General features: G+C 47.3%; 1 long non-coding RNA gene across 1 annotated transcript; it reads right to left on the bottom strand.

Annotated features, from left to right (window-relative positions):
- Window positions 1–4147: 4147 nt before the first annotated feature.
- On the bottom strand, window positions 4148–11063 carry LOC133347419 (uncharacterized). Its single transcript, XR_009755713.1, has 3 exons — window positions 10884–11063; window positions 6601–6806; window positions 4148–4872 (listed from the first exon to the last, which is right to left on the bottom strand). It is a non-coding gene; the product is annotated as an uncharacterized LOC133347419 (long non-coding RNA).
- Window positions 11064–15003: the final 3940 nt, after the last annotated feature.

Here is a 15003-nt window from a genome sequence, read left to right as displayed (position 1 = left end):
CCTCCTCCTTTAACAACCTGAAATGACAAAAGTGGTGAGGTATGATCACAAACCTCCATGGCCAACACAGTGGGCTGACAAGGACCTTAAAGTTGCTGTTATAATTTGGACCCAATTTCTATCCATCTATGTAATTGATCACAATGTCTAGTAGATTCATATTGACAGAGGGAACTGTGAGATGCAATCGCATGTAAGCACCCGTTGAGTGGCAAATCCTTACGAGTCGGACATCCATTATCTGCTACATTTTCAACCGAAGCAGAGCGCGTTACTTGTCTCGCTCAGCATATCCGCGGCCGTGCAGACGTCACAATGCGCGCGGTGAGAGCGATCCGGTCTCGAGTAAAAGTCACGCTCGCAGCATGATAACCATCGAGGCGGTGCCTCGGCAGCAGTTCACAGCCCGAGGCCACCCGAGACAATTCCACATTCCTAAGGCAGGTGGGCGTGTCTTTCCATCGAATAACGGCTGTCAGCGGTGGCCATGAACGTGTGCGTTGTTTATTGTTTATTTTGTGCGTGCTCGAATACCAGCAGTGGTGCACGTGTGGTGATGCGTGTTGCTGCTGTTACTGCGCACACACATACACAGTGTCTCTGCGTGTACTGCCGTGTGTGCTGGGGGAGAGCGTTTCACCCCAAACCCCGTGACGCTCCCCAACCCCCGTCTCTCTGTCCGCGTCACCTGCTAATTGGCGCGTGCCGCCTGCTAAGGATGGCAATGTTCCTGGCAGCACTTCCCTATCCCATCCCGGCGCGTTCCTCATTGCCGCTGTCAGCCGCACAGGCAGAAACCTGTGCGCTCTAGGGTAGGCAGTGGAGGAGTTAGGGGGGGGGGGCAGGAGGGGGGGCTCAGTGGCTTGTGGCTAAAGGAGCCCCTAGGGATTCCAAAGAAATGGATTAAGCCATTGATGAGGCATTCAACAAAAGCCTTAAAGAGCCTCATTGGAGACTCTCTTACTAAATGAGCTCAGTGTTTCAACCGAGTGAAGCAATGATGCCGATACAGGCGCTCCTAATTAATTAATCACATACGTTGATGCAGAAATAAACTTCAGTACGTATAATGTGCACAGAATAACCGCCATTGAATTATTTTCCAAAACAATTCATCATAATTACCAGCCATGATCCATCCACTGCTGGATGAATGACCCTGTTAATGTCTACTAAACACGATGTGATTGTATTTTTTAAACGCGATGGCTTTCATATATCACGGAGGAACAGGGAAGGCAGGGGCAGCATGGATGGGCGATGCGCAGATCTTCGGCACGCACAGCACACGCGACAGCTATTTCAGAAGATGTTTGGGTTACAAATTATCACGACGATTGCGTGGTACGGTCTGAGTTCCAGAAACATATTTCACAAAATAAAAGATCGAGCAAAAAGGGCCGGCAGGAATGTGCTGCGTGCGTATAGGATGGCGTGGTTAGCAGCACTCAATCACGCACTATGCTTGTGCAACGTCTCCCAATTACGCGAGTGCGGTACCGATAAGTGGATCGCCCTGCAAGCTCTCCGTCCGAGGCGACGGAGACCTTTACGCCTCGAGCTCAACAAGGCGCGGCCCTGCAAGCGCTCGCTCGGGCCACTGCTGCCGGAAAAACCTTCGGAGGGTGCTCGCTCCACTCTTCCACCTTGCGCAGACCTTCTGGATGAGGTGGGCGTTACCCACCCACACTTTACCCCACCACACGCGGCCTGCCGATTGACGAAACTGTGTGGTGTTGTCCACGTACGCGTAGAGCTGGGTGGCCAGAGGGGGTTGGATGGAAGGATTTGAGTTAGAAACTTGCGCTATTGGTGCAGCTGCCGTGCTGGAAGATGAGATCGAGCCGGTAACCTCTGGACCAGAGCTGGATCTACAAATACAAAGACGCCCGACCGCCTCTATAGCCTTGAACAGACTGTTGGGACAAGTGTTGTTAGCGATCACCTCTTGAAGGCCGGTGGAGCACGCGAGGGGGTGGGTGGCCAACATCACGCCCGGCCGTCTTCGTCTCTCTCCCCAAGCGCTAATGTTTACCGGACCATGAGGTAGTCGTTTATAAAGGCTGAGTCGACCTAGGGGAGGTCCAGGGCGGGTTCAAATAATTCGCCACCGTTATCGGTCGTGAGCAGGAATCGAATACACACACAGACATACACACGCAACACAACTCAAAAACCCTCGCTGCCTGATATCGGTAGGAGAACATCGAGGGTCACATTAACACTGGGCCAAAAACAGCAATTAATCAAGGTAGCATTGATTATATTGCTGATAGTGAAACGATAATTGTATTTTTTTCTTTTCCTCCGCGGGTCCCTCTGGATTTATGGGCCCTGGGCAAATGTTGTGCTTGCCTCCCCCCTAAAAAAAATCTGATCCTGGGAGTCGAGGAAGGATCTTCACTATCGCGTGAGCATTCAGCCCCTTGGGGAGAAATTTCAGGGATGTCGATCGGTCAGATCAACTGATAGCTCTCGTTTTGGGTTGTGTTTTGGCTGTAAAAGCAAAATTCGGAATTAGATACAGATTTCCTCAAATGGATACTTACCGCTCGTCGACTGAGCTGCGCCAAGAAATGGGCTATGAATGGTTTTCACAATAGATATAAATAAATAACTTGAGAAGACACAATGCGTCTGCACGGAAAAACACAAAAGCCCAGAGTGCACATCATCATTAGTGGATCATTGTAGCTTTTCTGAGACAAAGAGGGATGGCTGTGGCGGTGGCGAGAGTGGTTTGTGCTGTCGACTGCGTCCCACTTGCTTCCCGTCGTCACGTGTGAAGCACCGACTCTGTGGTTCCTTGCTCACGACAGCAATGATGCAATGCTCATTTCCGACTTACATCCCTGAGCCATCGCTGTTAATTCCACATTGCCATGGCAGGGGTCGACCGTCGTTGACTTTTCCAAAAAGTGCTACCTATTGTATCGACCCTAAGGGGATGATGGGTTGAGTTAACCTCCACCCAAGATTTGAACTCGGCGACCTTCTGATTGTGAGCCGCACATTCTACCGCCAAGCCACCCGGCCAGGTACATTGCCCAATCGTGGAATGAAATGCAATACCTCATATAAGCATCTAACAAAAACACGTGGACAAAACGATAATCTGCATATATGTGTAGTGTCGTTGGTATGAGTACCGTTGTGTAAAGACAATACCGTGTGGGTGGTACTGTAGAGGCGGAGCCTCTCCGGACACCGGATGGGCATACCAGGGGAGGCTGGGTAAACGGGAAGGGGCACGTGACCGGAGGGTTGAGGAACACGTGAGGTGGGCCCTGAACCCTCACGAAGGATCCGGAAAAGAGGCGTGGCCAAAGGCAGGGCCTGGCCACGACGTAAGGATAAAAGCCAAACCCTGGGGGGGACCGGGGTCGATGCTGCTGGAAGAAACCTTCGTCGTCAGCGGGTCTTCGGGTCTCCGGGTCTCCGGGCGTCGCGCACGTGGACCAGGCAGCGCGTTGGCTGACCCGGTCCGGTTTGTAGTTGCCCATCCAGAATGTAAATATCCATCTACTCCAAGTGTATACAGCTAAGTGTAGGAACGGTGGGTTATGTGATGTTAGTTAATAAACCGTGTTGCCTCCAAGTTCTAGTGTGCGCCTGATTGGACCCACTACACATGTGCAGTGACACAGCGCTGACTGCTGTACAGCAGTTGCAACTGCAGGTAGACACTTGGCGCACACGCCGTTGAGCATATCCACGGGTGTGCCAGCAGGACGGAGGAATTAGGGCAATGGTCACGGTAGACCTCGTGGGGAGGCCCCTGGAACCCTCTGGTGGGTTCGAGAGGAGAGGCACAGCTAGGGCAGAGCCAAGCGTGGCCAGGGCGGAGCCAAGCGTGGCCAGGGCGGAGCCAAGCGTGGCTAGGGCGGAGCCAAGCCGCGCCGAGGGGACTAAAAGCAGCGTAGAGCGCGAGCTCCGGGCTGCTGATTCTGGGAGTGGACTCGTCTCGTCGTCACTGTCGTCGTCGTCGCCCTCGTCGCCGGACAATAGTTGGCTGTCCCGGTCGACGCCGTCGGTGCAACGCGGACAGGGTCGTGTCTGGGCCGGGTCATGCGGCAGCGTGGTCGTGAGAGAGAGAGGGGGGGCCGGAGTTGGTGGCGTGAACGAGAGATAATAAAGAGAAGGACGGTGGCCCCTGCGACTACCTCGCTTCCAACTGAGTTTGTGTGCGCCGCACGCCACCTGCACACACACAGAAGCCTACGACACTACACATGTATAATATCTAAATTGACATTCCGCATATTGATAATCATCGCAATTTTAATTGTTGTTCCAGCATGGTTTCAAACATTTGGATTTTGACAATACCGAATGGATCTCAGGTATTACTCGTGGTAGTCAGTCTGATATCACAAACGAAATTGGGAGTACTCAATAAACAGGACTGCTCACGTTTCAAGGGTACCTGACAAAGCCTTATTTCCTGTTGCAAGCATCGTGCCAGATATGGCCTCCTGTGGTTTTATTAGAATGTACTCAGTGGCCTCTACACCTTCACCATTCAACCGAAGCCCAACTGGCCATCACACATTGAGGTTACATGTCTGTTTATAATTCAAGGATAATCATTTGCAGCTTGTCACTCCGATGCTGGATGAAGACCTCGACATGCCGAGTTGTTGGGATTTCGTATGTACTATATCTCACCACAATGGTCAGTGAGGGTTGACGAAGGGAGGGCTAGGACTGGTTGAGATATCACTCGCCAATAATGCTAGCCATAGCTAAGATTCAAACTCAGGTTACCGGGTTCTTAGAAAAGTGAGCTAACCACCGTGCCACCGCTCCCCTCTTGGGGAGTGAACGCCCTGGGACATGTAAACATCTTCTCAGGTACTTGATCGATTATATCTGTCAAGAAAAAACAGTTGTCTGTTGCCATGAGTACATCATCATCAAGACGTGCATACATTGTCTTTACCTTGTTTAATGCTGATCGCCACTTCGTTGGCCCACAACTGGCCATACCTTATATGAATGGCACTCGCTGACCCAGAATGCAGTGACGTAAATGACCACCTACGAGGTGGCAGTGTTATCTGCACGCAGCCTGAAGTGGACATGCACAAACACCTGCGTATCGCGCGAAAGCGTCTCATATTCACTCTTGGGCTGAACGAAAATAAATTCATCATCGGCTTGTTTTTGTGAGGCCAGACTGCAAGCTCCAATTATTATAGAACATGTTTTTTTTTTCCCCGCCAAAAAATTATACGGAGGGCTTCTAACCCTCCCTTAACCCACCGACCCACAACTCTCCTCACCTCGCGCTGCTCCCTGACCCCACCACTCCTATTAACACATCATGTGAAATGAAGCAATGCCTGATAAATGAGATGATGTGTCCGATAGAAATTAGCTTACTATATGTGTGCAATGGTTTTTTTTTTGCTCGTGAGAAAAACACAAGGCTTAATTGTATTGCCAGCATGCTCTATTTCACACGTGCTTCAGTTCCTCTGAATGCGCAGTGAAATCATTTATATCTGTGGCCCTGTTACCCATGACTCCAGGATCCCGATCGATCTGTCGAAAATCCCGTTATCCGTGGATGTCGCCTTCCTATTCGCATGTTCGGGATAAGAGGAGTGATCCAGAAGCGGCAGCTGATTAATCCTATTGTCCACATTCATCAGCACACAAGTGAACCTGGTGACCTGAGTTCTATTCCCAGCCACGGGTAACATCAGCCGATCCTGAGCCACCCCCTCACCCCCCCTCACCAACACACTCACCAACATGGAGAAGTATGGTCGAACAACCCCTAGAACTGACATGGCGTGGGGAAGGCCTCATCCAGCAACGGATTGGGATCTACAGATGAAATGCGCCTTACAACTGTAAATTACTATCATTACACGATGTAACACGATTTTTGTTCCTGGGTAGTAAGTGTTATTTTCTAATTGCTTATGCCTAAAAAGTATAGAAAATGTCCATTATTCCCCACAAACTTTGTTTTTGTGACCAGGACTTTGTGTGAAGGAATGATACAAATGCACACGTTTTCTCATTGACAATAGGTACATTTCAAAATATCACTGTCCTGGTCACAAAATAAAAGTTTGTGGGGAATAATAGCCATTTTTTGTACTTTTGAGGCATAAGCAATTAGAAATTAACACTTACCACCCAGGATCAAAATATATATTTTTTTGTTACACAGTGAATTATTATTAAAACGGAACTGTTATTATATACTGTGTGCATATTTGTATATGTACATGCAGGACTGCTCTCTTATCCCGAGTATATTTTTACTTCTGTTTATGTTACGGACTGATTTTCTACAATTTCTGAAAATTATTACGGTTGTCGCGTGGTTACCTGTAAATACCGTATTCACCCGAATATCCATCCATCTCTTCGCCGACTGGATGTCACCCAGCAATGGTGGACGATTCTCCCTATTGCAATTATTCGCGTTCATCCCAAGATAACAATGCGCCGTTATGTTCACGAATAATATGATCGACCACCAGTGACCCCCGTATGAATGTGGATAATCGGAGTTTCACTGGACCAGACAGTATTAATATCGAGTCATGGTCACATAAGCATTTACATGCGACTACTCACGTGGTAAATGTGTACCAAATGTCGCTGCCGTATTAACACTGCACATTAGTGCCAATAACAGCACACAGATGACTGTGTGCTGCTCCCAGAGTGCGGATCTCCCATCCCCCCTCAGCCGTTCGTGCTCTCAACTCCCTGCCCCCGATTCAAGTCCAGACTCGAGACATCCTGGTTGTCTCTGTCGATGAAACCGATTGCTGCTCCCTCTGTAAATAAAAAGAACATTCCTACTGTTTATAAACAGTATATTGAGATGCGGTCACATTTATATGCGCGACAAAAACTTCCTAACTGCATTTTATTGCATTGTCAGTGCATCCAAGACACGATAGAAAACCCGGTGAGCGGTGTGATCGTTAAATGACCGTTGTAAATATGGATTTCTACCGAGCTCAATGCTGAAGCGCACAGGAATTCATAAGCGAGTGAACTGCCAATTGATTTCAAAACAGTTATACAGATTGATTCCAAGCGATTAGATTCAATTGTAATTGTGCGGCTTTGTGCGTCACGCGTCTCTCCGTCCTGGCGAAACTGCGTGTTAGGATTTGATTGCTGCCCATCAGCTGGCCATCGGCACAAAGCCACTTGAAATTGATTGTAATAATTTGGCATCGACCGCGGAGCGCATTTGGGAAAAATCCCACGCTATAAATGCGAAGCACATTGGGTTCTTCGGTTTGCCTCTCAGTTGACTCCCCCCCCCCCCCCCCCCCCCCGATAATCCAAAGGATAAAGATCCCCCGTACAGCCTTAACAAACTGTCGGGGTGGTCAACACCATGCCCGGCAGCCTTTATCTCCCCAGTGGCGATGCTTACACACCACCGCACCGGGTCCTCATTTGAGACCGAGTCGACCTAGGGGAGGCCCATGACCGGATCAGATAATCGTCACCAGTGTTGGTCGTGAGCGGCAACTCGGGTCACGCCGGGTTCGTAGCGCAGCGCGCTGACCGCTCTGAGTGTTGTCATTGCCTCGGACAGGTGAATGAGCAAGCCCACGGGATGCCTCTTGTACTGCATGGCTTTGCAATCGTGGCCTCCATTTTGCAAGATGTTTATAACCTTCATCACATTTTGGTGGGGAAAACATCGCCATTGACAAGATGAGCACAATTGTATGTTATTTTCACGTTTCGTGAGAGACAATGAGGGGGGGGAGGGAAATGAGTTGTCTGTGGAGAGCTCTCACAGGATGCGACTATATTGCAGTGTTTTAATTGGGGTTTGTGTGGAAGGTAAAAATATCTCACTTCAATGTTGTAATGCCTCGGTGAAGGATTGTGTCACTGTGTGTATTTTTTTCGCCCCCAGCTGGTCACATGTTGTTGCTGCAGTATACCGCAATCGTTTACTCACCTAAAGATGCAGGAGTGCTTAATGTAGCGTGAAATGTGAAACTGCGCGGGGTATTATGGAAATATTGACCATAATGGAAGTGTTGATGAAGTGCCGACAAACGGCATTTTCAATTTAAAGCAAATAATCCAAGATACCCTTCCAGTTATTGCTTCATTGTCCCTGCCATTATTATCGATCGACATTTTAAATGCGCATTTTTCCCACCCTCGTCAACGGAGAGGATATTAATCTGGTTTTAGCAAAGCGTTTAATGGGGAATACCAGCCCCGTGTGAGATGCAACCTTTCATTTCCTCGACTCGGCTGAGAAAGATTCACAGAATAGCCGCAGCTGGAATATGCACGACCGGACTGCACTCTGCATTTCAACGAGGCGTTGGTGTCAACGTAAATGTTGCTTCATCATGGGCTATTGTTGTTCAATAAATTGTTCATTGATAAGAAAAGAAAATACAAATCCCCACACAATAACACAATTCATGAATCTTCAATAACGCAACCGCATTTCAAGACACTCTGCATGAACATAAAGACTTGCTTATATTGCGAGGTTGTAAGGTAAGGTAGTCAAGTAAATGTATGTTTTTATTGTAATCACATTTATTTCGCTTTTCCCAAATTGCATTCCAGTTGTGCTACAGACGAGCAAATGTACTATCAGGACTCTGCCGATGGTAGTGCATCACCGGGTGTCACCGAGCACCTCCGACAAGATGATCACACGGAGCTGCTGCTGACGTTAACTCAACGGCCTCTTAAGCCGCCATACTGTAGACCCTACAGAGAGCACTCATCGCATGTCAAAAGGAAACTTTACCCTCTCAGAGCTGGAGGGGGGGGGGGTGCAGTTATTGGTGACCAAGCTGAGACCATCAACTTGCAAGAACTCTGCTTAGTCATGGACCATCATCAGTCATACTCTCGCAAATCCTACGATGTATTATTGATCATGGGTGTTTGCACTGATTCGGACCCAGGCTCCCATCGGTACCAACTCAGTGCTGACGCACCAAAAACACTCGACCAGTTTGAAACACTGGACCAGTTTGAGAGGTGTTCTTTTAAAGGGCAAGAAGTTGGGGGGGGGGATATTCGGGAAGGTAGGACTTCTCTAAATAAGACATTTAATGGATGGAAACAGTTGGTCACCAAAAGAGAAGCAGGTCTATAAGCCTGATCTTGAATGCAGTCAGACATGACAGCCAGGGGAGTTCCAGATCCCGAGGGCAGCACTGGAGAAAAAGAGACCTCCAATAGAGAACACGTCGACTGCACAGTGGTGCGTGTGTGCAGTCGAGAAGCCAGTTTTCCTCCAAACTGCAGGTTGTTTAGTATGAAAGCTAACTGCTTAAAAATGTATTTGCAATTGACATTAAAATATATTCCAAACCATACTTTGAAATATCACGTACTTTTAGACCAATTATTAAGATTTTAAACCACAAAAAAACATGCAAGTGCTATAGATAATACATTAGACATATTTCGTGTTTGTGCAAATGAGAAAAGTTTTGATTGTTCTAAATAAATAATTGATCCGTAGAACCTTGAGAAAAATATATGTTTAAACACTTACATTTACCTCGGCAGGGTTGTTGTTTATAGTTAACCTGTGGGCCAAGCATTACGGCCTCGAAGATGACCTCAGGGCAGGCCTCTCCGGGCTCGCGTGGCTCAGTGAAACAATGATATCCACAGCGTGATAATGAGGCATCCCTGCCTATTGACAACTTGCTGCTGTCAGCCGTTGGTGAGATCCAGGGGCTTGTCACGAGGCGCCATTCAAAGGGGATGCAAAGAAAGCCTTGACCCGATATAAAGCGAATTCAAGATGAGTTGCTGTCGACAGGTGCTGAGCAGTGACCTCAAGTGAAAAACCCTCAAGGGACCCGAGCCGAATCTGGGCAACGCTGCGAAGATCCCTGCTTTGGCTTGTCACGTGGATGAAATGTGTGGTTTGTCCTTGTTCCACCATCTCAATCGTATCTCTAAATAGTAGCGATTCATTTCCGATGCAATTATCCTCAAAGTTACATTTAAAGGGTTGCGGGCACTTTTTCTGGAATTATTAATGTATATAAAGTTCAACCAGTCAACTGCCTGGGACATGCAATTACACATCACTAGGTATTCTTATTTTACAAATAAATTTCAGCAATGAATCTTTGAAGAATTAAATTGGAAAAAGTACAAGCATTGTACCAAGGTGGTACCCAAGATCATATCTCATGCCGCACTGACTTTCTTTGATACCCAGTATACCAATGCAAAATAATGCCTTGGCTTTTTATTCATGAAGTTTAAAGCTGTCTGACCTGTTTACATTTGATTAAAAAAAATTGTATTGCAAAAGCGTTTGAGCTGGATGGCATTGACCGATGCAGTTAATGATGGCTGGTATCTAATAATAAAGAATGCTCAAAGCCGATGCACACATTGATCTACAAGGACACAACGTTAAAACATTCATTATTTTTTTTATATATAAAGATTGTTCCGTATATGGCATGCTCAGAAACTATGATCACTCATGTATTGGTGATTGCGTAGACTGATTGTGAGTAGCTATGTACACCATTGCATACAGAGTGCTGTATCGTGTATGTGGTAATGAGCAGTATGCACACTGCACTATGAACCTGACTGATATTTGAGCCGCCGCCAGGTCCCCCCCCACTACACCGACCTGTACTGAAGTATGATCAATCCCCATATAATTGACACGGTGTGACTGTATGTAGATGTCTGCATGAATGTACAGGATTAATGAATCTCCATTACTGAGGTTAACTGTACTCCTGTTATTTAAAAGTATGGCTTATAGTCTCCTTAAAATGGAAATGAATATATGTACTCATCAATATGTATCGATTGTATTGATTAGTACAAATGTAGTGGATTCAACTGAGTCGCAGACTTACTTCTTGGAGGCAACACATATTTATTAACACCAACACGTAACACAAAGGGGTTATAACCTCTGGTGGTTGACCACCAGGCTAACTACGCTTGTTAGTAGCTACAACGGACAGGACCCTAGCTGGGGTCCTCGTCCACGTGTTGGTGACTTCTTCTCTTGGACGGAGAACATAGATCGTAGATCTTCAGGTGACAACAGCAACGCTGAACCCCGGTCCCTGTGCGGACCCCGGTTTATATGCTCCCGGGTCGTGGCTGGCCCCGCTCTTGGCCACAACCACCTTCGAGAAACCTCTCGTCCCTTCCCGTAGGATCTCACCCTGACACATGACCACCCCCCAGCCCCCACCTGGGGCCTTTGTGTAGATCTTACTGGTCACGTGTCTTGCAGGGTCAACCAAAGTGCCTTGGCCTCGGGTAACCTCATCCCATGGCTGACACTCTTACACTCGCTTCCGTAGGAGTCAGCACTGCACGCCACGCGTGGTGCCACTGAGCGCTATCCAGGCACTCACCAAGCCCTCACTAGGGCTGGTACTACACCCACCTACGGGGTGTCCGCGATGGCAATGCATCGCAAGCCGTGCCTCGCTCGAGCCGGCATTACCCAGTGACATCCACGATGTCGCTACATCTGTGATGTCCGCGATGTGAGTACATCGTACGCCGTGCCCCTCTAGGGCCGGCACCACACAGTGACATCCGCGATGTCACTCCACATATTCACAATATGCATGTATAATTAGCGTCTGTGTGTATACGTATTTGTGTGTGAGGAGCGGTGAGCGCACTGGTTAGCGACTGCGTAACGATCCCAGTGAACCGAGTTTGATTTGCGCTCACGGCCAACTACAGCAAAAATTATCTGAGCAAATCCTGGGCCTCCCCTAGGTCAACTTAACCTTAAATGATTACCTGGTGCTGTGTGGAATGGGTGTGATGTTGGCTACCCACCCCATCGTGTAACATGCCAGCCTTCATCGGTGCTTGCTAATAACGCTTGTCCCAATAGTCTGTTAAAGACTACATGGGGATCTTTTTCTTTGTGTATGCCGAGACTTTAATCTGTGATCAAATTTTGACTTGAAAAAGTATATTAATATATTTATTCCTCCATAATTTGTTTCAGAATTTAAAATACGCACATAAAATGTCCTGAATTTTTTCGACGTCTTTGAGTACTGCAATTTCCGGAAGTAAAAATACTTCAATAAATGCCCACTTAGAAGTCCAATTGTTATTTTTTGTCACTTTTTTACATTTCATTAAATTCAGAAGGAGCAATTTTTTCAAAAAATTCTTCTTAGATTTTAACAATTTAGCTGGAATCTAGAGTCCCACATTTCATGCAGTAAAACATTCGAATGAGCAATTCCCCTCTGTTCCAACTGGCCAATGCACATGTAAATAATTGCGAGTGGACTGTAAGCTCCAGCCATTCTCATTTAATCCACTGCTGGATGAAGCCCTCACACGTCATATAGGTTGTGGGGGTTATTTGATCAAAATTCACCCCGTCGATCAGAGCGGGTTGGTTAAGGCATTGAGAACAGTCGTAAGGTGCATAGCAGTACAACAGTGGAACGTACTGCACGGCTTTCTGCTGCCCACCACGCAGCCGCAAAGCAGCCAATGGCAACATGCTTGTTCATGGTGGTGGTTAACCCTCCAAGCACTATCCAACCCGCTTAATTTAAGACATTTGATGAGATCGGGTGCATCCCAGGTGATTTGTTCCAGCTGACTTGGTCAGAGCAGACAGCGACTAGCTTCTTAATATTATGGCCAAGCTGGAATGTAGAATTCCATTTAATCCACAAAAAAACTGTTGCAGAATCCCAACCCTTAGCCAGAAAACCTCTAACCCCAAAAACAGCATCCTCCTTCAAGCCACGCGTATGTCTGGCCTGCTAATGCGTGTTGTAAATTCAAGACGCTGCACACTTAAGATTTATGCTCCACAAGATATTGCCCTTTCTGCGGAGCTGTTGCACAAGGTTTCAATGCAAGAGCAATCACTCCTCCGGGGACTTGTCACATACAGTTACAAAGCCAAACAAATTGAATGTTTAGTCACAAAAAGCGTCCGGCTTGGTGTGCTGTCTTCCAAATGTCAGAGGCTTTCTATCAACTGGCATATTACTTTAAAGGGTATATAGGCAGACGTGTATGTGAGAGACTGAAAATATATCCCAAAACGAATACAACGAAATAAGTGCCGATAAATGTGTGAGTTTTCGTGAATTGCAGAGGTTATACAAGTGAGTGATTACGGTGTCATTGTGTTTCTGCTGGGTCTCTGTTGGTTTGTGCATTTTTTTTTTCGTTATACTCTGTTTGCACCCTGTATTTTCCTCGATTCCCTGATGCAAAATTGCACCCTGTGTCATCAGGACCTCGCCTGCCTTTCAGGGTTTTGAAAGCGCACCTACCACATAAATTACTGTGCTTGCTCTTACACACCACAAGCGATAAAAAGCCAACAGTATGCTGTTATAATTAATTGGTCCAGGCCACTCATCGGGTAATGGGACCAAAATGTTGTTTTCTTTTATTGGTGGTAAAAACAGACCCTTGTCCGTGTTAATGTATATTGTATGACGGCGGTATTCTCTTCAGCGGGGCGCTGCCGTGACATGACGAAGCTCCGGGCTCCAGAAGACTTGAGGAGCTACACTGGATAGCGTCACCTACGCCAGTCACACTCATCATGTTAACTACCTCGCCTGGTATACATGAGGTCGTGGGATCGATCCCGACCCTGACGCCTGCTGTATATTTGGAGTTTGCGTGTCTCTCTCTCTCCGGTGGTCGGCTTTTCTCCAGATCCTCCGGTTTTTCCCTCCACCTTTAGAATCAACATGCGTTTACCGTATTTGGCTGCTATAAATGTCCACGTGATAAGCCACTTCGTTGAGCTGTGAAAAAAGCTATATAGCTCAGTGGGCCTTGCCTGGTACATTTTTTAAAAAAGATTAGTTTCGATCAAATGTGCTCCCAGCACCAACCCAAACTGACCAGGCTGGTGAAGTATGGTCAACCCCCACGAACGCCACACGCCTAAACCAGCACGAGCCATTGCTCCCCAGCATGCTGGATGGCGTGGTGAGGACATCAGTAGAGAATGTGGTGATGAAAGCAGTGCTCGTGGAGTTGTTTAGGGATTTTTTGAGGCACAAATGATTGTGTAGTAGAACACAAGCGGGGACATTTGTGCAGGGCCCAAAACTTAATAGGGCCCCACGAACATATAAAACATGACATATGCAAACCCGTCAACCCCTCACCAGTGCCTGCCTTATTATAGACCAATTCAGACATTAGTCACCCCGTGCCCTTAGAAATATCATCGTTCATCCTACAAAGTCCCATTGCCCGTATTGAAACGCCTTTACGCCGTATGGACCTGACAACTCAATTTCCCTGTACAAGAATATGGGTTGACAGCAATGGATATGTGTTGGAATTGTTTTATTCTCAGTGTCCCGGGCTCCAGATACTCGTCCTGCCAAGATCACAGTAAGCGGTGTCACAATCTGTCCACACAGAGGAAATCAACTTATCGACGTGACTTTACCGAAAGACCCAAAGAATATGAATAGGACATCAATCGTTGATTCTTGAATCACTATTGAATCGTGATGCCAAAAATGAGAATGTTTTTTTTGTATTTGCATCATTTGATTTGCATCGATTCTGCGTTAGTTGATGGTCAGTCAGGTGGTTCATTGGTCGAGCGAGCGGTGCACGATTGAAGGCGACGAGTTCTAACGCTGGGGATGAATCAGCCCATCATCCCTGCGGGCACTGTAAAACGAGCACCACTTTGTGGGAAAGTCAACAGCGGCTGTCCTGTGGAGAGACTCGCCCGCCGCCATAGGAATGGGGAATTTCCACCACTGGCTCGTGGAGTGTACGTAGGAGATGGGCACCGCGCATCTGAGCAACAGCAAAATCACATTTGAGCTGTAAATAATCGACTCGTCGCGAGTTTCCTGCGATAATCGATTTTCTGCCGCTCATATTCCACCCCTCCTTTTCCTCGAATCGTGTGCCGTGAAGAAGGGCAATTGCCCGAAACGTCGTCTCTCATGTAAATATTAAGTCCCGCTGACTGGGTGG

The sequence above is a fragment of the Lethenteron reissneri genome, chromosome 26, assembly GCF_015708825.2.
Source record: "Lethenteron reissneri isolate LAM-NWPU_2019-01 chromosome 26, ASM1570882v1, whole genome shotgun sequence".
Taxonomy (NCBI): Eukaryota; Metazoa; Chordata; class Hyperoartia; order Petromyzontiformes; family Petromyzontidae; genus Lethenteron; species Lethenteron reissneri.
The sequence above is the reverse complement of the archived record's forward strand: the minus strand, read 5'-3'. Positions and strand labels throughout refer to the sequence as shown.